The sequence below is a fragment of the Nannospalax galili genome, unplaced genomic scaffold, assembly GCF_000622305.1.
Source record: "Nannospalax galili isolate Female #2095 unplaced genomic scaffold, S.galili_v1.0 scaffold1007, whole genome shotgun sequence".
Lineage (NCBI taxonomy): Eukaryota > Metazoa > Chordata > Mammalia > Rodentia > Spalacidae > Nannospalax > Nannospalax galili.
In genome coordinates this window covers 97,937-122,169 of record NW_008355473.1, presented here as the reverse complement: position 1 = coordinate 122,169, position 24,233 = coordinate 97,937, and the positions used below count along the sequence as shown (strand labels likewise).

The 24,233-nt window shown below is 44.7% G+C and overlaps 1 protein-coding gene across 1 annotated transcript in view; it reads left to right on the top strand.

Moving 5' to 3' along the window:
- The first annotated feature begins 13,891 nt into the window (after window positions 1-13,891).
- Mt4 (metallothionein 4) overlaps window positions 13,892-24,233 on the top strand; it is a 24,607-nt gene continuing 14,265 nt past the window's right edge. The window contains exon 1 of the mRNA XM_008852744.1: window positions 13,892-13,964. The gene's annotated coding sequence lies outside the window, so the exon portion shown is untranslated. The remainder of the gene's footprint in view (window positions 13,965-24,233) is intronic.

Here is a 24,233-nt window from a genome sequence, read left to right as displayed (position 1 = left end):
AATGGGAAATCCATAGGGAAAGGAAGCCACAGTCAAAGCTGCCACCACTTGCTATGAGTTGAGTAGTCCCCCCTCCACACACATACACACACCTCAAAAAACATGTGTTGACATCCTAAGCCAGCCCCTCAGAATGTGATTTTGTTTGGAGTCTTTGCCTAGAGAAGTTAAAAGAAGTCATTAGGCGGCATAAATGAATCCATTATCCAATATGACCGATGTCCTTATAAAAACAAGAAGTGTGGACACAGACAGACACAGCAGGAGAACATTTCGTGAAGATGAAAGATGCTCCTACAAGCCAAGGAACACCCAAGATTGCCAGCAAGCCAGTGGAAGCTGGGGAGAGGCCGGGAAGAGCTTCTTTCTCACAGCCCTCAGTGGGAACCGCCCTGCCCACACTTTGATCTGAGTCCCGTAACCTCTAAAACTATGAGAATAAGAGAGTAAGTTTCTGTTGTTGAAGCCACTCGAGGGCATTTTGTTATGATAGTGCTCTCAAACTAGGCCCAAAGGTGACAGGGGAGGAAAATCTTAAGTGCTTCATGAGCTGGGCCAGGCTGGAGCTGCATTCGCAGAGGCCACAGTGCAAAGAAGGAGCCAGGTGACACAGATCTCGGCCTTGTCACACGCTCAGCTCTCCTGAATTGCCTACACTCACTAGAAGCCAGTGGGCAAGGGAAGTGGTTGCCTATGTCAACTAGAAGTCAGTGGCAAAGGAGGCAGGAGATATTCATTCATTTGGCGGAGGATCTTGTCCACAAATGGGAGGAGGGGTGCCCTAGCTGATGATAAAGTGGGCAGGAGCTGAGGAGCATCTGATCCAAGCCTCTCTTTGGACCCCTGGGGAGAAGGAGGATTTGGCACTGTGAAGAGTTGAAACTAGGGTTCAGCTCTCTTGACTCCCTGTCATACTTCTGAGTGCCAGGGCTGCTCTGTAATGTTTGTGTTTATCATACACATATTCTACCAAAATAAAAAAGTGTATTTTCTGAAAAATTGTGACCCATGAAAGGAGTCCTCCTCCCTCCTGCCTCTGCCCCAGCTCCCTGGAGAGCCCACGGAGACCAGCTCTGGGCTTTCCTGCCATAGATGGCTAGTGGCTACACGGCCAAGTCCTCTCCTCCTAAGCACCCTCCCTGGCCTTTGTGTGTGCAAAAACAAATGTGCTAGAAACCACTCTCACATTTGTCTTCCTCATTTACTGTATGCTTTGAAGATGCCCTTACCCCCCTCCTCCCTCTCTTTTTCTCATTTACTGTGCGCTCTGAGGACGCCCTTGCCCCCTCCTCCCTCTCTTTTTTTCATTTACTGTATGCTTTGAAGATGCCCTTACCCCCCTCCTCCCTCTCTTTTTCTTTTTTTTGGAGGCAGGGACAGGGTCTCATTATGTAGCCCAAGCTGGCCTTGACCTTGCAATGCTCTCATCTCTGCCACCCGACCCAACTGAGAACTAGGATCACAAGCATAAACTGCCATGCCTGACACTGTCCTCCTTAAGACTGCACAGTGGCATTCCTGTACAAAGCTCTACCCAGGAAGTGTTTGGTTAACATTTTTGGATGACCACATTTGCATTTTAATAAAGGATAGGTGCCTACCTCCAAAGAACGAATTAGCGATAGCAGGATTTTGAGGCTCGATAGATGGCTCAGTAGGAAAGAGCGCTGGCTAACAACTGTCTGTAACTCCAGTTCTAGGGGATCCGACACCCTCTTCTGACCTCCTCAGGTATTGCATGACATGGGTGTACTTACACATATGCAGGCAATACACTCATACACAAAAAAATAAAAATAATAAATAAAATATTAAAAAAAAGAAATAGCAAGATTTCCAGAAACCTGTCAAGTTTATATCTACTTAAGGGGAGAATGAAGTAGAAATACAGTGTTTTCCATTGGAAGTATCAAAATTTGTGGAGAGCATACCTGGAAAAAGCTTTTTTGTACCACACATGTCTGTCATCCATGGACTTAGGAGGTTAAGGTAAGAGGATTGTGATTTTGAGGTCATCTTGGGCTATGTAGCAAGACCCTGGAGGGAAAGAAAAAGGTGGGAGGAGGGGTTGCCAGATGCTCATAAAATAGGAGCCACCAGCTACATAAGCTACGTAGCTTTTATCCTGGGGCAGCTAGTGCACTATTGGGCATATTAGCTTATTTAATCTTCATAACAACCTGATGATGTGGATGATGTTATTAATTACCCCCCTTTTACAGGTCACAGCTCCAGGGCATGAAGAGGCTAATGTGCCCCACCTAAGATCTAGTGAATGACAGACTGAATTTAAACTCACATAGTCGGGCTCTAGGGCTCTTGCTCTTATTCACTATGCTTCCCTATTGCCTCTTGGGCAAACATTTTCTGACTTTCAGCCAGGCCCTGGGCTTCCTACCTAGAAGGATATAATGATGCCTTAGACATAAGCCCAGCCTCAAGGAGGTTGCAGCTGTGACAGGAGCATGCCTTACCTTAATACAAAGCAGAAAACTTATCAGTGTTACAATATCAAATTCTGAACTGCCACATGGAGGAAGTGATGTTTAAATGTGAGTGGATCATCATTTAAGAAGCAACTGTCCATCACCAACTACGTGAGCTGTCAAGTCCTTCAATTGCTGCTCTCTGCTATTCCCCCATTTCACAGATTGACAAAGTAAACCAAGGCTTCTAAAGATGCATTAAAGTAATGGGCTGGGATGTGTTCCCTGAGTCTAACTCAGTACTGGGGCCTCACTAAGGTAAGCCTGATAGATGAGTCTGCTGGGTCTTCCCTGTGCTGCTGTCATCTGCCGTCCCCCATTAGGAATGTCTGGGCTCTCTGGCTGACTGGGTGGGAAGCATTGTCCTTGGCAGCGCTGCCCAAGCCAATTAACAAGCCCAGAACACTTTGAAGACAAAATTGTTCATAAAAAAGTCTGGTTCCCACAGTTGCCAGCAGTGAGGCAGGGACAGCCTGGGGAGAGGGTGGTGGTGACAGTGGTGTAGAAGCAGGTAGGAATTCTGCCCAGGAATCTTTGAGGAAGGAGGCTGAGCTCTAGGCCCCTCCAAAAATCTCTCACCCCAGAAGGGGCCATATTCAAGACAGAACTTTTAAAATATCAGCATCAGTTACTCTCCCCTGAAGTTTTCTGTAACTACCCCAAATGTTCTAGAATTTACTTAGCTTCTTCATTATGTTGACTCAGGTTTAAATTATTCATCCTTTTGGAGCTAGAGGGATAGCTCAGTTTTTAAGACTATGTACTGCTCTTACAGAGAGCCAGAGTTTGGTTTCCAGCCCCATCTGCCTTATTTTTTGAGACAGGGACCCTCATGGAACCTGGAACTTGCCATTGGCTAGACTGGCTGGCTAGTAGGTACCCCCCAGGATCATTGTGACTCTGCTTCCAGTACTGGGATTACAGGAGCACACAGCCACATTTGGCCTTTTACATGGGTGCTGGGGGTCTGAACTTGGGTCCTTGTGCTTGCACAGCAAGCACTTTTTACTCACCAAGCCATCTCCCCAGAACCAAGATTTAATTCTTCATATGGAAATAAATGGTATTGTGCCTCATTGGTGTGAAATTTTGCTTTTGTCATCAATGAATGGCAAAATTATGTGCATGACAAAGAATTATTTTGAAACAAATTATGGTTATCAGCAAAGCCTTGTTTGTACGCCCATTTTATGAATCTATATATATGAGATCTTATAATAAAAAGAAAGAAAAAAAAAGAAACACACTTCCAAACTCCTTCTAGCCAGTATCATTCTAATACCAAAACTGGGTAAAGATACAACAAAAAAGAAAGCTGCAGGCCAATATCCCTGATGAACACTGATGCAAAACTTCTCAATAGAATACTTACCAACTGAATGTAGGAATACATCAAAAAGGTCAACCACCACAACCAAGTTGGCCTTATTCCAGGGATGCAGGGATGGGTCAATATACATAAGTAAAAAATGGAATAAATCATCTAAATGGACTGAAAGACAGAAATCACATGATCATCTCAATAGATATAGAAAAGGCCTTTGACAAAATCCAACATGCCTTCATGATAAAAATTCCAGAGAAAATAAGATTGGAGGGAACATACTTCAACATAATAAAGGCCGTATATGACAAACCCATAGCCAACATCTAAAATGGAGAAAAATTCAAAGGAGCCCCCCTAAAATCAGGAATGCAGCAGGCTGTCCACTCTCCCTACTCATTTTCAACACAGTGCTTGATGCTCTAGCTAGAGCAATAAGAAAAGAAAAGGAAATTAAAAGGCTACTAATAGGAAAAGAAGAAGTCAAATTATCCCTATTTGTAGATGATATGACATTGTACATAAGAAGTTCCAAAAATTCTACCAGAAAACTGCTAGAAGTGATCAGCACTTTTAGCAAAGTAGCAGAATACAAAATCAACTTAGAAAAATCAATAACCAATACCAAGCATGCTGAGAAAGAGCTAATGGAGGGGTGCCTGATCACAAGGGCTTTCAAACATCTAGGAGTAATCTAACCAAGGAGGCAGGAGACCTCTACAGTGACAGCTTTAAACCTCTGAAGAAAGAGACTGAGGAAGACACCAAAGATGGAAAGAATGCCCATGCTCATGGGTTAGTAGAATCAATATTGTGGAAATGACCAGCCTACCAAAAGTAATTTGCAGGCTCTTTGCAATCCTAATCAAAATCCTTATGTCATTTTTCACAAAAATAGAAAAAAAATCCTAAAATCCATATGTGTTTATGTGTAAAATTCATATTATGTTTATGTGTATTTTGTCTGCCATGTATATAAGTGCAGTGCCTACAGAGGTCAGAAGAGAGCATCGGATCCCCTGGAGCTAGTGTTACAGATGACTGTTAGCCACCATGTAGGTTTTGGAAACTAAACCCGGCTCTCTGAAAGAACAGCCGGTGCTCTTAAGTGCTGAGCCACCATTCTAGCCCTCCAATACAGTGTCTAACTGTATTCTAAAACCCTGTCCTTAAACCCATAGGTAAGAGCAGCCGTCACCCTTCATCAAAAAAGATTCTTTTTGCAACAGAGATGATGTAGAGAGCCACGGCTGGCCAAAGTGCAGAGAATAAATGGCCATTCTGTCTGTGTGCGGTGTATCCGTGTATATGCACACGTGTATATGGGTCCCCACACCCACAGGTATGTGTGTGGAGGCTAGTGACATCAGGTGTCTTCGCCTGTCACTCTCCATCTTATTTTCCATTCCAAACTCAGGTCCTCCTGTTTCTGCAGCAAGTACTTCACATATCCAGCCTTCCCAGTCCCCAGTCTACAGATCTCCTTTCAGTTTCTCCAGTGGTTATTCCAATGTCCTCCATAGCATTTTTTTCCTTGTCCAGGATCTAATCTAGGACTGCGTAATTGCATTCCGATGTCATGTGTTTTTAGTCTCCTTTCAACTGAAGCAGTCCTTCACCCTCTCTGTTTCCCTGTGGCCTGGTTGGTTTAAAGCCCACAGAGTAGTTGTTTTATATGGTGTTCCTCAGGGTTTGCCTGATGCTCCCTAGGACTGGACTCGGGTTCTGCATTTTTGACACCAGAAGGGACCCTGTGTCCTCAGTACCTCCTGCCAAGAGATTCATGATGTCAGTGTGCTGTTAGAGTGACATACATACATACATACATACATACATACTCCACACCTTTTATGAAACAAGATCTTGCCATGTAGCCTAGGCTAGCCTTGGACTCTCAATTCTCCTGCCTCCACCTCCAGAGTAGCTTAGATGACAGATGTGTACTATCGTGCCTACAATTTTTAACTTTTTTCAGTGTTGGGGCACGAGGGCCTGAGTTCATTAGGTAAGCACTCTACCACTGAAATACACACATAGATATTATCATTATTATTATTTACTACTATTATTTTAGACAGGGTATCAATCACTGTGTAGCCTTGACTTGCCTAGAATTTACTATGCAGACCATACCATCCTTGAACTCAAAGAGATCTGCCTCTTGAATGCTGCAGTTAAAGGCATGTGCCACTATACATAGCCATATATATATGTATATATATAACTTTATATTATTTATGTGTGCATATGTGTGTCTGTGTGAGTGTATGTACATGTGTCATACATGCACATGCACAGCACATGCCCATGAAGGCCAAAAGAAGGTGTCAGATTTCTTAGAACTAGAGTTACAGATATCTGTAAGCTGCCTGGGGTGGGTGCTGGGATCCAAATGCCAATCAACATGATAGAAGAGCAAGCACTCTTAACGGCTGAGTCATCTCTCCACACACACACACACACACACACACACACACACACACACACACATGCACACATACACACACACAGAGTTGAATTAATTAATTTACTAATTTTGTGTGCATGGGGTGGAGGGGCCATGCCACAGTGTAAATGCAGAGTTCAAAGAACAACTTGTGGGAGTTGGTTTTCTCCGTTTACCATGAGGGTCTTCATTGGTATGGAACTCAGGTTGTCAGGCTTGGTAGCAAGCATCTCTACCCTCTGAGCCATCTTACCAACCCCAAACAGATTTTTTTTAAAGCATAATAGTTAGTTTTAGGAACTAGACAGATGACTCAGTGATTAGGAATACTGGCTGCTCTTGCAGAGGACCCAGGTTCTATTCCCAGTACCCACATGGAAGCTAACAAATGTCTGTAACTCCAGTTCCATGGGATTCGATGCCCTCTTCTGGCCTCTATGGGCTTTGCACAACACAAGTGCCCTTACATACATGCAGGTAAAACATTCATACACATAAAATAAAAATAAATAAATCCAAAGGAAAAAAAAGTGAATTTTAAAAAACAAGCTACTTTGCAGCCTTTCCCCTTCTCCAACTATGTATTAGAATAATGGGTCTCCTTGTACCCAAGCTGGCCTGGACCTCACAGAGATCCTCCTGTCTCTGTGTACCAAGTGCTGGGATTAAAAGCCTGTGCTACTATGCCTGGCAACATTAACAGATTTTAAGGGATGGGAGATGTGATTCAGTGCACAAAGACCTCAGCTCAAGTCTCACCATCAGAAGAAACTGTTGTCTTTATTTTGGCAGCATTAGAGATCAAACCCAGGGCCGTGTACACATTAGACAAACACTCTACCACGGATCTACATTCCCCAGTCCTTTTTTAAAATTTATGTTTGAATAGCTATTATAGTCATAGAATTCAAAATTCAAATGAAACAAAACAGAAGGAACAATAAAAAGTCTCCCTCTGTCCTGTGCCCAGTCACGGCATTTTCTGCTCCAAGGCAATGGTTACTCTGTTTTTGTGCATCTTTGCAGGGATATTTTACATAAGCACCTGGTGACAGTCAAGAGCATGGTAACAATTTAGTGATCAGCATGCAGGAGTCCACATGGTTGTGGCCTGAAGCCATGTGGACCTGCTGCTTCCCAGGATTCTTTGGTGAACACTTTTGAACCCTCTGGAAAGGGTGAGCATGTTTTGGAAGCCGGCATGGTTTATGAGGTGGGGCATCCCTTTAGGGACATAAAATAGACTGGTTTTCAAGTGATGCCATGAGCATCTTTCCATGGCGAATAGAAAGATTTATTTATTTGACATCTTCATCTGATGAAACCATCTGTCTGAAATAGTCAAGAGCGAGGCATGGGAGTGAGGCTTGAGAGCAGCTGGAACAGGGCATGTGGAACATAGAGGCAGAACTAGGTCAATATTCAGTCCAGACTCCCCTATCACACAGTCAGCTACAGGGACATTATGAAGTCACTTTTCCCATTCGCCTTATTGTAAAATAGGTAGGACTTTTTGTACTATACTTGGCTGTTTTGGGGTAATGCATTCATTAGCTTGAATTAGGAGCCCTTGGTACTTCAAGTACTCAGTAAAAGTGGCCACCGTTTCCAAGCCAGAATGGTAGGGGTAGATGGGGGGCACCTCACACCTGGCAGGTCACATTTAGGCATCTCCTAACAGGACACATGACTTTCAAAGCCCACAGAGCAGTGCTCCACCTATATTCCTGACTTGAAAGATTTCATGATTCAGACCCTGAATCATGAAACCAGTACCCATCTATGTGGCCATAGAGAAGCCATCATCCACGTTTGGTGAAGACTTACAAAGTGGCCTTTGGAGTGAGCATCCCCTCTCCTGAATGCCATGGCTTGACTCTGAAGTGCTTCCTGAAGATCTGTGTGTTACCCTCTTGGTTGTCAACTGGTGGAGTTTTAGGAAATGACTGCATTACGAATCCAATGATTGATTCAAACCGATGGTTTTCTTGGGACATGATGGAAAGTAGGATGTGGGGCCTCATTGGAGAAAGTACGTCTCTCAGGGTATGAGCCCTGGAATGGTGTGTCCTGTCCCCAGGCTCTGTTGCTTGATCTCTGCCCCCTCTCCATCATGAAATGAAACACTTTGCTCCATCACACGCTCTGCAGTATGATATTCTGCCTGACAACACATGGGCACAGGAGCAATGGGACCAACTGACTGCGGGCTGAAACAGCTGAAATAAATCCTTCCCAACTCGGGGCGGGGAGAGAAAAGAGAAGCAATGAAATGAAAAGAAAGAAAAAATACGAAACTGAAGACAGTGATTTCTTTGGTCAAGGGTTTTATTGACTTTTCTGGGGCATGGAATTCTTACCCTGAGGGAGGCTGTGAGACTCAGGATCCATTCAGTCATCACAGGCACTTAAGAAATATTTACTGAGTCAGGTATGGTGGCTCACCTTTGTAGTATCATCACTCTGGTGGCTGCAGCTGGAGGATAATGAGATCTAAGCCAGCTTAGGCTAGAGAGTGAGACCCTATCTCAAAAAAATGAAAAGGGGATTGGGTATGGCAGCATAGGCCTTTAATCCTAACACTCAGGAGTCAGAGGCAGAGGCAGGTAAATCTGTGAATCTGAGGCCAGCCTGGTCTATATTGTGAGTTCTAAGGCAGCCAGGTAGCCACATAAACCCTGCTGCAAAATAAATAATAAATAAATAAATAATAAAGTAAGTAAATAAATAATGAAGGGAAGGAAGGGAAAGAAGGGAAGGAGGGAGGGAGGAAGGGAGGGAGGGAGGGAGGGAGGAAAGATAGGAGAAAGGAAGAGGTATTGAGCATCACCTGGGTGCTTGGGCCACATCATGTATAAAAGTGATGAATATCTTTGCTATTGTTTTTACAACAATTTACATTCTGAGGGCGGGCAGGAAGAAATAGAGGTAACAATCAATGAATTAATCAATAGTTTTTTGGAAGGTGATAAATGGTATGGAGAAAGGCACACAGGTCCTTAGGGGCCTCAGAAGTTACTAGGAAAGCCCAATATGGTGGCACTGTAATCCCAGCACTCAGGAGACAGGAGGGTTGCTACAGTCCGAGATACATAGGGAATTTGAAACAATCCTGGGCTACATAGCAAGACCCTGTTTTAAAAAATAAGAGTTGCTGGGGGTAGGGATCAGGTGGCATGTACAATATGGCAGCCAGAGTACACTTCTTAGAGAAGATACAAAACCCCTTACTAGCCCTGCAAAGAAGACTCCATTTATAGACGGTGCAACTAAGGCAGAAGTGGGGTAGGTAACCTGAGGGCACAGGACAGCAAAGGGCAGGGACAGGATTGTAACTTGGGCTTGGGTCAGCATTTCACTGACTTGATGTATAAGAGCTACAAGGAACTAGGAGGTGGGGAAACTGAGGCCCAGAGAAAGAAAAAGAAGTTTCCCAAGGACACGGCTCAAAAAGGAAAGAGACTCCAGCACCCTCTGCTTACCAGAGTGGCAGGTGTTTAGCCTGGGCTTCCCAAATGGGATTTTAGATTCTCCACAGAAAACAAAGCTTTAAAATTATTTATTTATTATTTATTTTTGTGTGTGTTTTGCCTGCATGTGTAAGTGCATCACATGTGTGTAATGCCCACAGAGGCCAGAAGAGGGTGTTGGATCCCCAGAACAAGAGTTACAGATGGTTGTGAGCCACCATGTGGGTGCTGGGAAATGAATCCAGATTGTCTGCAAGAGTAGCCAGTGCTCCTAGCCACTGAGTCATCTCTCCAGCTCCAAAACAAAGGTTTTTGTTTTTTGGGTTTTGTTTTTTTTTTTAATTGTTATAGGAGTTTTAAATTATTCTAAATAGCTCAGCGGTGACTGACTGCTCTTGCAGAAGACCTGGGTTCTGTTCCCAGCACCCACGTGGTGGTTCACAACCATCCTTAACTTGAGTTTGAGGGGATCTCACACCCTCTTCTAGCCTCTGTGTGTACTACACAACACAGGTGCATTTATATACAAAATACTCATATATAAAATAATCAGTTAAAAAAATTAAAAAGCAGCCTGCACTTTATAGTGAGACCCTGTCACAAGAAAGGAAAACACACACACATACACACATACACACACACACACACACACACACACACACGCAAACACACAGAGGGAAAAAAATCAGCATTATTAAAGAGAAGATACAAAACCCCTTACCAGCCCTGCAAAGAAGAGTCCATTTACAGATGGTGCAACTAAGGCAGAGGTTTAAATGTTAAATATCCTAGAATTGTTGTTTTGTAGTTGTGTACGTTAATATCCTTGTTTCCAGGAAAAACACAGGAAGTACTGAGTAGTAAAGAGGCAGCTCATTCTCAAATAGTTCAGAAGAAAAATAAGATTCATTTTTACATGCACATGTAGAGATATATCTACATATATATCTATGTACATATATGTATATACATATATGTATAGGTTGAGCATCCCTAATCTGAAAATCTGAACTCTAAAATGCTCCAAAATAAAACTAAAAAAGGCTTTTAAATTTTATTCATTTTTATTTTATGTGTAAAGAGTGTTTTCTTTGCATGTATGTAAGTGCACCATGTGTATGCAATGCCCACAGAGGCCAGAAGAGGGCATCAGGATCTTTTGGAACTGGAGTAACAGATGGTTGTTCACCTCCAAGTGGGTGCTGGGAATCAAATCTGAGTCCTCTGCAAGAACAGCCAGTACTCTTAACTACTGAGCCATCTCTCTAGTCCCTCAAATCAAACTTTTCAAAGCACTATTATGATGCCACAAATAGAAAATTCACACCCATCTCCATGTGATGCATCATAGTCAATACATAGGCACACAGGTCGTGTGTGTAAAATGCACACAGAACATAAATGAAATGTATGTTTAGACCTGGGTTCCATCCAAGATATATCATTACACACATGCAAATATTTCGAAATCCCAAATCTGAGATACTTCTGGCTCCACATATTTCAGATAAGAGAAATTACACATCAGGAGCAAGAGGGGAGAGTGGACACATAAGCAGAGGGGACACACACTGGGCTCAGGCTCTTTCTCTTATTGTTGCCATTTTTCTTCATCTTGAAATTATCCTGGGTGTGGTGATGCACACCTGTAATCCCAGCACTTGGAAAGCTGAGGCAGGAAGACTAAGAGTTCAATGCCTATCTAGTTCCCCACACAGTGAGACTCTGTCTCAAAAAAAAAAGGTAGAAGTTTGAAATTAAAAATTATTCAAAAACAATAATCCAAAATCTTATTACTGTTTATTTCTGATGGTGAAATTATCATTAACTTTTCTTCTTGTTTCCTTCTGTTATTTTCTTCCTCCTCCCCTTTTTGCTTCAAAAAATATTAATAATATAAGCATATAGTAAAATAATCCAAATGCCAGCACTGGGGGTGTAGCTCTGTGGCTAAGCATTTGCTTAGCCTATAAGAAGCTCTGGGTTCCATCACCAGCACCAGTCATGGCCATTGTCTTCCCCTTCCTCCTCCTGCTCCTCCTCATCATCATCGCCATCATTGTTAGGGTTCCGAACAGCAGCAGTTTCCCTCCTCCCCAACAGGGACCTCACCTTGACCTTTGGAGTCAAGGGAAACAAACTCTGCTGAGAAGCAGCCTGCCTCTCCTCTGATCTCCAAAGATAAGCAGATTCTACCTGTTAACCAGAGATTTTAGAAGCTGTTTATCACAACAAGCTTTTCTCTTATCTTAAGAGAGAAAAAGTAAACACTTCCAGACCCTAATCCTACCTGCTTTTCCTGCTTCCCCCTCCCTGATTTCTCCCCCAAACATTCCCCCCTTCCACACCCTAAAGCCCCCATATATAAAGTCCCAGCTCACAACCCCTGGGTGGACATCTTTCCCCGACATCTTTCCCTGACATCTTTCCCTTCCCCAAGGGAAAGGTGCCTGTGCGAAATAAATCTGTATCCCGCTGAGAATTCCATCTGTGCCTCGGTGCCTTCCTCCATCCATCCGCTCGCTCCCGCCCGCTCTCTACCTATCAATCATCATCATCATCATCATCATCATCATCATCATCTCTGTGCCTAAAAAGTACCAAGCCTCAGCTTCCCAGTCTTCTCAAGGTAAAAACTCATGCCTGGTTCTGCTTCTCCTGACAGATGAATTCTGTTCATAAACAAACATAGGTGTTAGGTTGTGTTATGCTTTGACTGTGAAATGCCCCACCACAGCCTCATGTGTTCGAAGACCCATAAGGATTATAGCTCAGCTCTGCTTCCTGTGTGGTTCTCAGCTTTCTGGTCTAGCCACAGTGAGAGGAGCTTTGTTCCACACAACCACCAGTGCTGGGGAGCCCTGTTGCCCTGCCATGATGGAAGGGTTTCCATCGAATTCCAAAACTATGAGCCAAATTATCATTTCCTCCTTTAAGCTGATATTTGTGATGACTGTGAGAAAGTGACTGTACAGGTGGCCACTCCCCATCAACACCCCCCACCATGTTGCCATTTAGATCCACACCAGTATGTACCTGGTTTTTCTCCAATTGATGTCACACCCTCCTGATCCTTCTGTATGGTGACATATGATGTGATACACGATGTAATCTTCCATTTTTAAGGGCTGTCTAGAATTCCATTGCATTAACTTAGTTAGTTGAACCCCATTCCCATTATCATGGACATTTAGCCCTTATCTAATCTCTTAAAAGTCAGATTGTAATGTAGGACACCCCCTTCCTTGTATGGAATGTGCACACAAACGTGCAGGGTAATTTCCCACAAGCGGAGTTGCTTTGAAGTCCCTGTGCCTTCATGTTTTGGTGAGCCTGTGTCTGAGAACACCCACTTCTTTGCTGCCTCCCACAAAGCATGCCTCTCATTTTTGGATTGCTGCTTATCCAGATTTTTTAAATGTTATCTGGTTGTCATTTTAATTTGCATTTCTATTAGAATAAGCGTGCAGATCGGTATCTTATCATTTGTTCTAAATGACATTTGTATTCTGATTTCCTACACATGCAGGAACCAGCCTTCCCCTGGGGAAGCCCTTCATCATTCTCTCACTGGTCCTTCCTGGATACGCACTTCTGATATATCTAGACCACCATGTCTTATGCCTGATGATTCCACTCTTTTTTTCTGGATTGAACCCAGGGCCTCCCACATTCTATGCAGCTGTTTTACCACTGAGCTACGTACCCAATCTCACTCACTCCTCTTTCAGGCTCTCTAGCTAATAAAGCCAAGGGTGATCATTAACCCCAGGTGCTACATCATGACTCCTCCACCTTCTGCCTGCCCCATCCCAGGCTTGGCCTGGGGCTTTGCAGCATTCCTGCCTGTCCACCCTGAGAAACAGAACTTTGTGGAGGCTCTGCGCTTCTGTTTTCTCCCATGTCTTTAAAAAGTCTATAAAAGCTTTGCCGGGAACAGAACAGTTCATTCAGCAGGGGGTCCTGAAAGGCTCTTTTGTGCTCCATCCATTCCAGGAAACTGCTCAGTGTTCTCTGCAAGAGAAAGGACTTGCAGGCTGGCCTCCTAAGAACCTGGCTAATGAGCTGCAGGCCTCCTTGCCCCATTAGTAGGCCAAACACGCACAGAGCAGAGCTTCAGTTCCTCCCACCCTACTCAAAGCCCATGTGGATTGTAGAGATGGGATGCTTTTGCTCCTCTGGTATCCACAAGGAAAACTTCATAGACCAAATTTTTTCGTCCCTGGCACGTGGCTGAGGTAGGTACTTGGCTGTCAGCTATTATGACCTTATTTGTGTTACGCACAGAGCCTAGACTTTGGACCCAGATAACTGGTTTAAGCCCTCATTCTGCGCTTGCCTGACTGGGTGACTTTGGCAGATGACCTCTTTACACCACTATTTTCACCCCAAATATGGACTTACACCAGTAATCTGCTTTTCAAGTGCTAGTGCTGTGTACTTGCAAGTGTGACGTCGGGACCAGAATTAGCCAGGCTTCTCTTCCAAGGAAATAAAACCAAGAAAATGGCTGGGCATGATGGTATATACCTGTAATCCCAGCACTTGGGAGTGTTAGAAATAAAACCTGAGGTCTAAGGACTCCACCAACACAGAGCAAAGAATACACCGACAAAGCGAAAGCAAGTCGGTGAGGCAGCACCTACGTGGCAGCTAACAACCATCCTTAACTCCAGTTCTAGGGGATCCAACGCCCTCTTCTGGCCTCTGCAAGCATTGCACACACAGGGTGCCCTTTACAAACATGCAGGCAACATACTCATACACATAAAATAAAAATAAATATTTTTAAAAAGATTTGAATTCCTTGTCCTAAACCAAAGATTTACAGTATTTGGCAGAAAAGACTGATAATTAATGTTTCCTACAGGAGGTAGAAACATGAGGATCAGAAGTTCAAGACCAGCCTCACCTATATAGTGAGTTTGAGACCAGCCTGGGCTACATGAGACCCTGCCTTAAAAACCAAAACAAAAAACCAAAAACAAACAAAAGAAACCAAGACCCAAACAAAAGACGAAAGAAGTAGTCACTAAGTTTAAAGAACTGCAATCAAATCCAAATATTTCCTTCTGAGTTGAAACTCAGAAACTTTTTATTGCTTTCAAGGTAAAACACAGAACCCTTAAAACCCTTACCCTTATCTCCTAAGGCTCTGTGACTTGGCCCCTACCATACACCCAATGGCCAATCCTCCACAAAGCCTTGGACTCTCAACCCTGGCTAATGTGGCTGTCCCCAAGCCTGTTGCCTCTTGTTCGCTCTGGCCCCTGGGCTTGGAAACTACCTCCATCTGAAATAGTTCCCACAGTCCACCTCAGCTAACTCAAGTTCAGTCATCAATTTCAGCTCAAGCATCCCTTACCTGGAAAGAGGAAGGCTTCCTAAACCTGCGCACAGATCCCATCTGTAACACTGCACGTGTATGAGATCTGAATCCTTGTCAATTTTCCTTGCTGGGCTGCAAGCTATCTAAGGACATATTTCAATGATTTGTGACACAGAAGAGGCTCACTGAGTAAATGGGGCAAGAAGAAAGGCTGGTGGGGACAATGGCTGTGCTGGCATCATGTCTCATAGCATAGCCAGCTGTTTGTCACTCCCTTAGGCCAGGCTCCTGACATGGGGGGTGGGCTGAGGCATAGGAATGGCGGCAAACCCTTTGAAATCTACCTTCTGAGCTTAGGCCTTTGGCTTGGGGAAGCTTCAAAGTCATTTTTAACCCTAATTACTCCCCATACTATATCCCCAGCGGCTGCCACACTTGACCCCGCAAACACTTCCCGCTGCAAATTGGGAAATAGCCCCACAGTTACAGCTTGCCTGGGGCCCAAGAGAAAATAGAGCCAGAAAGGCCCTTTGTGCTTCCAAAATCACTGTGGGGAGCAAGGGCTGCAAGCCAAGAAAGCCCTGGGCTGAGGGTTTGCTCAACTGAGGATGAGGGTGGTGAGGGGTGGGGGCGCACATGTGTGTGTGTGTGTGTGTGTGTGTGTGTGTGTGCCCATGCCCATGTGTATTCCTGTGGAGGCTAGAGGTCAATGTCAAGTGTCTTCCTCAATTTCTTCTCCATCATATTCTTTGAGACAGGGTCTCTCACTGAACATGGAGCTCACTGATTGGCTACACTTGTCTGGCCAGCAAATCCCTGAGATTTTCCCATCTCTACCTCCCAGCACTGAGATTACAAACATGGACCACCATGCCTGGCTTTTGTATGGGTGTTGAGGATCCAAACTCAGGCCTTCATGCTTGTGTAGAAAGTTCTTTACCCAGCAAGCCATCTCCCCAGCTCCCCATTTTAAAATGAAGCAAGGTTGTACTTTATTAAGAAATGGTATTAAGATATATTTAAGTATGGGCATCAAGGGAGACACAGATGCTTAGGACACAGGTAGTACATGCCCAAGACATGGGTGCAGACTTCTCAAGGAAGAGTTGGACTTTGTACTTTTTTTCACTTGAAAAATCAAGAAGTTCTATCGTGTGGGATACACAGGTGTGCTTGCACCTGTGTAGAACTGGTTATAGTAGACCTGCCTCCTCACACAAGGCAGACTTGTTAGATAGATGATAGATAGATGATAGATAGATAGATAGATAGATAGATAGATGATAGATAGATAGATGATAGATGATAGATAGATGATAGATAGATGATAGATAGATAGATGATAGATAGATGATAGATAGATGATAGATAGATGATAGATAGATAGATGATAGATAGATAGATAGATAGATAGATGATAGGTAGTCTCCAAATTGGCTATAATATGAAGCCATGGTTGAGAACCACGGCATTGGAGGAACAAGAAATTTCTTATTTGTGTGTGACACGTGTGAAGGCTAGAGGACAATGTGGGGAAGTTGGCTCTCTCCTTCCATCATGTGGGTCTCAAGGCTCAAACTCAGGTCCTCAGGCTTGGCAGCAAGTGTCTTTACCCACTGAGCCATTCCCTGGCCTACTATTTTGTTTTGTTTTGAGACAGGACCTTATGTATCTCAGGCTGGACTGAAACTAGCTATGTAGCTGAGAATGACCTTGAACTTTTGATCCTCCTGCCTCTCTCTCCATGCTAGGATTACAGGCATGCACCTCCATATCCAGTTTATGCAGTGCTGGGGAGTGAACCCAGGGCTTTATATTTGCTAGGCATTTATTCTACCAACTAAGCTACATCCCCAGACCACACGGGGCATGTTTTATCCAATTTGCCACTGTCCCCAATGCTTCCTTTTTTCTCTAGCCTGGCTTGCTTCACTTACTCATGAGCCAAACTGAACCCTCCCAAACATGTTCACATGGCCCACAGGTCACATGTACCACAGGATACTTATGAATGTGATCCAAAAAAAATCATAAACTCACTTAAAATATGAGATATTTTGTGTTGCTGGGTTTCTTCTCCCATTCAATTGCACAGTTCTCAAGTATGAACTTTGTAGATGCCAACTTGTCATGATGCCAAAAGTTGGGACACACCAGTGAGTCTAGGCAGTTTATTCACAGCTTTCAAAGTACCATCTTCCCCCTTAGCTTCTACCTCTAGTTACACTGGCCTCTTGGTTTTCTAAGAGAAGTCACACAATTCCCAGCCACAGGGCCCTTGCATGTGCTATTCCCGCTGCTGGCACAGTCCTCCCTTCACAGCTCTCAGCTGAAAGATTATGTCTGTTGTCTGGGTTAGGGTCCCCTTTGTATGCCTGGAATTATCCGTGTCACATTTCACAATTTGGATATGTCGTTTCACAATCATGGATATGATTGTCTGATTGCCTTCTCTTAGTCTTCCTCATTAGAACACACAAACTCCAGGAGGGCAAGGATTTGCTGGCTTTACTGAACACTGTATTTACAGTGAGCATCCCAGAACCTGCATCTCTCAGGCACCTGGCAAACCTTTGCAGAATGAAGGCCTGGGCATCCATCTCATGAGACATGGCCAGTCATCCTGCTGTTCTGAGGTTTTGGAAAGAGGGTGTCTCTTTCTCTGACTCTCAGTGGGATTCATGAGGGCCAAGTTTCCCTGTCAGAAGCCCTGGAGTGTAAGGTGAGCTGAGTTACAGCATTTGCATTCAAACATGGGACACGTGTGTCAGACGACTGCAGGTGGCTACAGAGATCAAAGGGATGGTGAGATGACAGCCCATGTGGAGGAAAGGAGGCTTGGCTTGGCCTGAATCTATAAAATCCCAAAGCAGATTCAGAGAGAGGGATGCTAGGTGCCCAGACTCAACAAAAGCACAGGTCTTTCTTGAAGTCTCTAAGAGTTCAAGGCAAAGCCACACCCTTCTCCAACCTGCTTTACTCAAAAGGATATTATGGCGTGCTCTACCCCAATAGGTAAAGTGGGTATCCTAGTTTGTTCTTCATTGCTGTGACAAAATACTCTGACCACTACCAACTTGGGGAGGAAAGGGTTTATTCAGCTTACATCTCCCAGGTCGCAGTTCATCAGGGAGCCCAAGGTAGGAACTCTGGGCAGGAACCTGGAGGCAGGAGCTAGAGCACAGGCCATGAAGGAACGCTGCTTACTGGTACTTGTTCCCTTGGCCCCTGCTCAGCCTGCTTTCTTATGCAACACAGGCCCACCTGCCCAGGGGTGGCACCACCCACAGTGGGCTGGGCCCTCCCACATCACTCATCAAGAAGATGCCCCTCAGACATGGCCACAGGCCAGTCCAATAGAGGCAATTCCCCAACGGAGGCTCCCTCAACCCAGGTGTGTCAAGTTGACACTAAAGCTATCCAGCACAGTGGGCAAAAATAAAAACAGAGCTAAGAGAGATTTGATTTCTACATGACAGATCTGACCCATTTGTAGGAGTGTGATCAATGGTTGACATCCAATGAACATCATAGAAACAGCTTTCCTTTTTCTGCTCAGAAGACCCTGGTTAAAGCCAAAGTTGCTGAGCCAGTCATTAATCTGATGCTTCTAGTATCTCCAAGCTGTACCTGACTCTTGAAAGGTATGCCTTCCAGACTTGGGGGTCAGCCATGGAGAGAGTAGGGAAGCTGGGCTAGAAGTCAACATTCAGGCTTAGCTTCTCATCCTGCGTAGATGGAGGGGGTACGTAAAGAGGAGAGGGGAGAGGTGGCATTGCCAGGCACTGTCAGGCATGTGTGAGGCCCTGGACTTCATCCCCTGCACCATAAAAATTAAACAAATAAACATTGAGAGGGACCAATGAGATCACTGTTCCCCTAACCTGCTTGCACATCAATCACCTGAGGAATTTAAAGATTATAAGAACCCCCCACATACTGCACCCCAAGTCTAATGAAGTAAAATCTCTAGTTTTGTTTTGTTTTTCATCTGTGATAGAATCTCATGTAGTTTGGGCTTGCCTTGAACTCACGACATAACCAAGAATGATCTTGAATTCCTGATCCTCCTGTCTCTACCTCCCAAGTATGGGGATTACAGTTTTGAACCACCATACCTGGCTAAATACTGTATTTTCATAAAGCTTTTCATGAGTATTCCCAGTCCTTCACCAGGGACCTGTCTGAAATCTCTAGAAAACAATAAAATAAACAGCTCACAGTCAGTAAAGTGTTTATGAGAGTTCAATCCCTAACAACCACATAAAAAAGCCAGGTACAGTGTCATATACTTGAAATCCAAGCTCTGGGAGGCAGAGACAGGAGGATCAATGAGGCTTCCTCTCCAGCTGGTCTAACTGAATTAGCAGGTTTCAAGTTTAGTGAGAGACACTGAGTGACCAAGGAAGACACCAGATGTCAACCTCTGGCCTCCACATGCATGTGTTACATACACACCAAAGAAAGAAAATAATAATCAAATGCTGAAATGATTTTTTTAACTTAAGCTTCTGTGGGGCAAGGTTCACAAAATAGGACCTCTGGGCCGCTGTAGCTTATGCATATGTTTGTTCATGCAAAGGGTATTTAAAATAATAAATAATAGCTAGGTGTGGTGGAGCACACCTGTAATTCCAGCACTCAGGACGTTGAGGCAGGAGGATTAGGGTCAGCCTCAGTTACAATAGCAAGACCCTGTTTCAATAAACAAATGCATAAATAAATGATTTCAATCAATATTGAAAACTGGAATTTCCTCCTCACACAGAGAATTCAAATTTCAATTGCTCTATGAAATGAACTGGCAACATCCGACCTTGTCCTCAATGGAGTTCAGTCGGCCACATCCCCCTTAGCTACAACCAGTCTACTTTCTGTCTTCTATCTTATGCTGGAGCTTGAACCCAAGGCCTTGTGTATTGTATACTAAGCTCAGTCCGCTGCTGAGCTGCCCTCCCAGTCGCCATCTGCTCTTCTGTTTCTATCACCCAGCCCTCAGCTGAGGGCACTCTGGTCTGACACTCCCATTGGACAATCCCCCAGAAAGTCACCCACTCAGGAGACTGTTGGTTGTAAAGTGATTTCTGAATTGGGATGGGGTCATGTGCTCCTGGTTGAGCTGAAAAGCCAGGGTCCTCTGTTTCCCCAGCTCCCTGCAGCCCACCCTGCTGACAGAGCAAAGTCAGCCTGGAACTCCCGCATTGGGGACCAAGGACTTCAAAGCCAAACAGGATCCAAACTAAGCTGGCTCTAACTCTCTTTGGGCTCAACCTGTTTTCTTCTGCCAAGCAGAAACTTCCCACCTCTGCTCACTTCCATTAAAATTAAACAAGCGTTGCAGGCAGGCTTCAAAGGCAGGGCCTGCCTTTCATAATCTAGGCAGGCCCAGACTGAGATCACAGTCCATCCCCCTCTACTCTTCCAACCGAACTGGCAAGCAAGGCTCAGCTGGGAGGGCCAGAATCGGAACACTGCCATCCTCTTCTGTTTGATATTGGCACCAAGGAAAATTCCAGGGCCAGCAGAGCACCCTCATGGCAATTTTCTTCAAAGTGCCCTGCAAGAACTGGCCAATTATCCTTAAGAGGCATCCTTAGAGAGATGTATGATTATATACATTTTATTAGCAGGGAAACTGAGGTCAAGTGGTTTGCCCAGGGAGCAGGGAGGAAAGGTCAGCCTGGTTGACATAGAGAGCTCCAGGCCAGCCAGGGCTATATAGTGAGAACTTGTCTCAAAGGGGAAAAAAAAGTGAGGAAGGAGAAGGGGAAGGGAAAGGAAGGGAAGGGAAAAAGGGAAGGAGGGAGGGAGGGAAGGAGGAAGGAAGGGAGGGAGAAAGAGAGAGAGAGAGAGAGAGAGAGAGAGAGAGAGAGAGAGAATATCAAAGCATGGGCATAAACCTGTATCTACCTGGAGCTCACTCAGACCTGGATCTGGATGTGCCCGGCCAGGGCTGTCCTGACCACCTTTCCCTGTTCTCGTATTGGGCTTCTGAGCCAGATCTGTGCGAAGATACTGGGGTCAGTAATCTTGCAGGTATTGAGAGGAACAAGCTCTGTCACCAACCCCTTTACATGGCAGGAAATTAATGCAGACATTAATTAGTCTCCTATTCAACCATCAAACTGTTATTTTTTTTCCCTCCATATCATTAATTGGTGCTGATCTGATCATTTTCTAGAACCATGTATTTGTACTGGGTAAATCAGCAAATAGTGCAGAAAGGTCCCAGTCACTAGTGAAACCCCTGAGTGGGTAAAGGTGCTGTGCGTTGGTCTTGTCTTCTCTACCTGCAGTTGTTGAAACAGAAGCCTGCAGATCCTGTGATTTGAAAATTGGTAGGTCTGTTGGCAATCTGGTGAGCATGATGCCAGGTCTGAAGGGGCCTGAGCTACCCAACTTACTCCCCACATCTTCAAGTGGAAAGAGACAGCGAAAAAGTGCCTCCTATGCACAATGAACAGTTAATGAGACTTCCTTCAAAGTGTCTTTGATCACCAGCTACAGTACAAGCTTCTTAATGGGTGGAGGGCACTAGCTGAGGGCTTGCTTTCCTAGAAATTTTAGTGACCAGTGTCCACCAGACAGTTACATCCTTACTGGTCTGAGCAGTCATCCAGCTATGGAAGCCTCTTTGTTGTTAAGGGGAAAATGAGGCAGAGAAGTGAATCTGGGAGTGATGCCAGTGAGTGAGTGAAGGGAACTCAGGTGCTCTGGATCCTGGGATGAGGGTCTTATACTAGGAGAGAGAGAAAAATAAACAAGAATAAAATGAGAAAGAGGGAGGAGAAGAGAAGAAGGGGGGAGGAGGAGGAGGAGGAGAGGTGGAGAAAGGCTGAGGAGGGTCCTGGTTCCTTTCGCCATGTGGCACACAGCTAGTTCTGTAATCCTTGCCAATGGTTTCTGGGTACCTCAGCTCTCTAATTACACCATAAAACCCTCTTCTTTGTACCCTTGGGTGAAGTTCTTGGCACGTGGCACCATGTGGGGTCCCCAGGGGTTGCTTAATCTCAGTAGATGATTCTGCAAATGGCCACACTTTTCAGGTGCTTGAGAGCTGGTGGGGTGCTGAGAACTTTTCTCCCTAAACGTCACTGGGTTGAGGCTTCAGGTGGATGAGACACAGGCACTTCCACTCTCCCAGCTTCAGTCTCCCAATCTCTACATGAGGTTGTAATGACAAGGTTTGGAAGAAGACATCATCACCCTCCAAACTTTGGAATTCTGGAATTGTCTTACTTTCCAGTGTTATTCTGCATCTGCCCTTCTCTTCAAGTGTCCTGAGAGGCGTTACAGGAGCAAGGGCTTCTTGCTGTGAGTTGGGCCTGCTAGCATAGGCCTGTAATCCCAGCTACTCAGGAGGGAGAAAGATCACAAGTTCAAGGCCAGTGTGGACAACTTAGCAAGACACTGTCTCCAAAAACCAACCAACCAACCAACTAAACAAACAAACAAAGGCTGGAGATATAGCTCAGTGGTAGAGCCCCTGTCCAGCTTGGCAAGGCCCTCAGAATTAATCACCTGAAGAAAAAAGGAGTTCTTGTGAATGGGGCCAAGCACAGGAGACTGAGTGCTCTTTGCCTGTTGTCCCGGGGCTCAGTGACGGCTTGTAGAAGATTTGATGGCCAAGGCGTTGCCCCCCACTGCTACTTTCTTTCCCCAGACCACCTTTAGTGTCCTTCCGGAGAATACCAGGATGCCCACCTTCCCCATCTCTAAAGGTCATTTTCTGAGCCTCCCAAACTGGGAAATTATTAGAAACCAGGATGTAGGAGACATCTAAAGGTCCACCCACAAGGCGAGGAATAAGCCAGAAAATAGTCAAGTGATATGCTCAAAGCAGCGAAAAGCACAAAGATTCAAACGTTGAGCAAAAGAAGCAACAAAAATTATAAAAAGCCAAATGGAAGCCAGACATGGTGGCGCACACCTTTAATCCCAGCACATGGGAGGCAGAGGCAGGCGGATTTCTGTGAGTTCAGGCCAGCCTGGTCTACATGGTGAGTCCTGAGGCTTTGGAATTTTTTCATAGTGGTCTACATGGCGAGTTCCAGGCCAGCTAGGGCAAAAAAAAAAAAAAAAAAAAAAAAAAAAAAAAAAAAAAAAAGCCAAATGCACACAAGGTGTGTAAACCATGAAGCCAACTTCTGTAACTTTTATGGGTACAGATGTAGTAAAAGCAGGGAAACGTGTGTAGGCATGACAAACATTTAATTTGTGAAACTGGCTCCCTGGTTTGGAATGAGATCAGGGATGATCACTGAAGACTTCCACATTCTGTGCTCTGTTCCTTTGAAACAGGGAAGTGAACAAAACTGGATGCTAACATGTGACAGCGCTGGGAGATCCCACAAGCAGTTCTCCATTTGTCTCTGTTTAAAAAATAGATATTTTAGGGGCTGGAGAGATAGTTCAGCAGTTAAGAACACTGACTGTTCTTGCAGAAGACCCGGGTTCGAATCCCAGAACCCACATAGCAGCTAACAACTCTCTATAACTCCAGTTCCAGGGGATCCAACGGCTTCTTCTCTCCTCCTTGGGCATTGCACGACATGGGTGCACTTACCTACATGCGGGCAATACATGCATACATATAAAATAAAAATAATAAATAAAATATTTTTTAAAAATAATTTTAAAGTCATTAAAATTTGTTTATTTAATGTGCATGAATGTTTTGCCTACATGTACATAAGTGCACCATGTCATGCAATGTCCACGGACGGAAGAGGGCATTGGATCTCCTAGCACTGGAGTTACAAACAGCCACCATGTGGGTGATGGGGAATTGAACCTGGGTCCTTTGCGAGAGCAGTCAGTGCTCTTAACTGTTGAGTCATCTCTCCAACCCTAAAAAATCATTTTTAAAAAGAAGAGAAACAAAAGACCACTGAGCCACGAGGTCCGTCCACGTGGCACTGCAGGTGCGGATCTGCCACAAGTTCCCCCAAGGCATGTTGGACAAGTCCACACCTTGCTACGCAGGCCTTGAATTCAGCAGTTTCCCTAATGGTTCTAGGTACAGCACTAGCCATTGCTCCCCTTCAAAACTGAAATAAGGACACTGAGCCTGAGGTAGTGGTGCACACCTGTAATCCCAACACTCAGGAGGCTGAGGCAGGACTGTAGATTTGAGGCCAGCCTGGCTATATTGGAAGACCCCATATAAAAAAAAAAC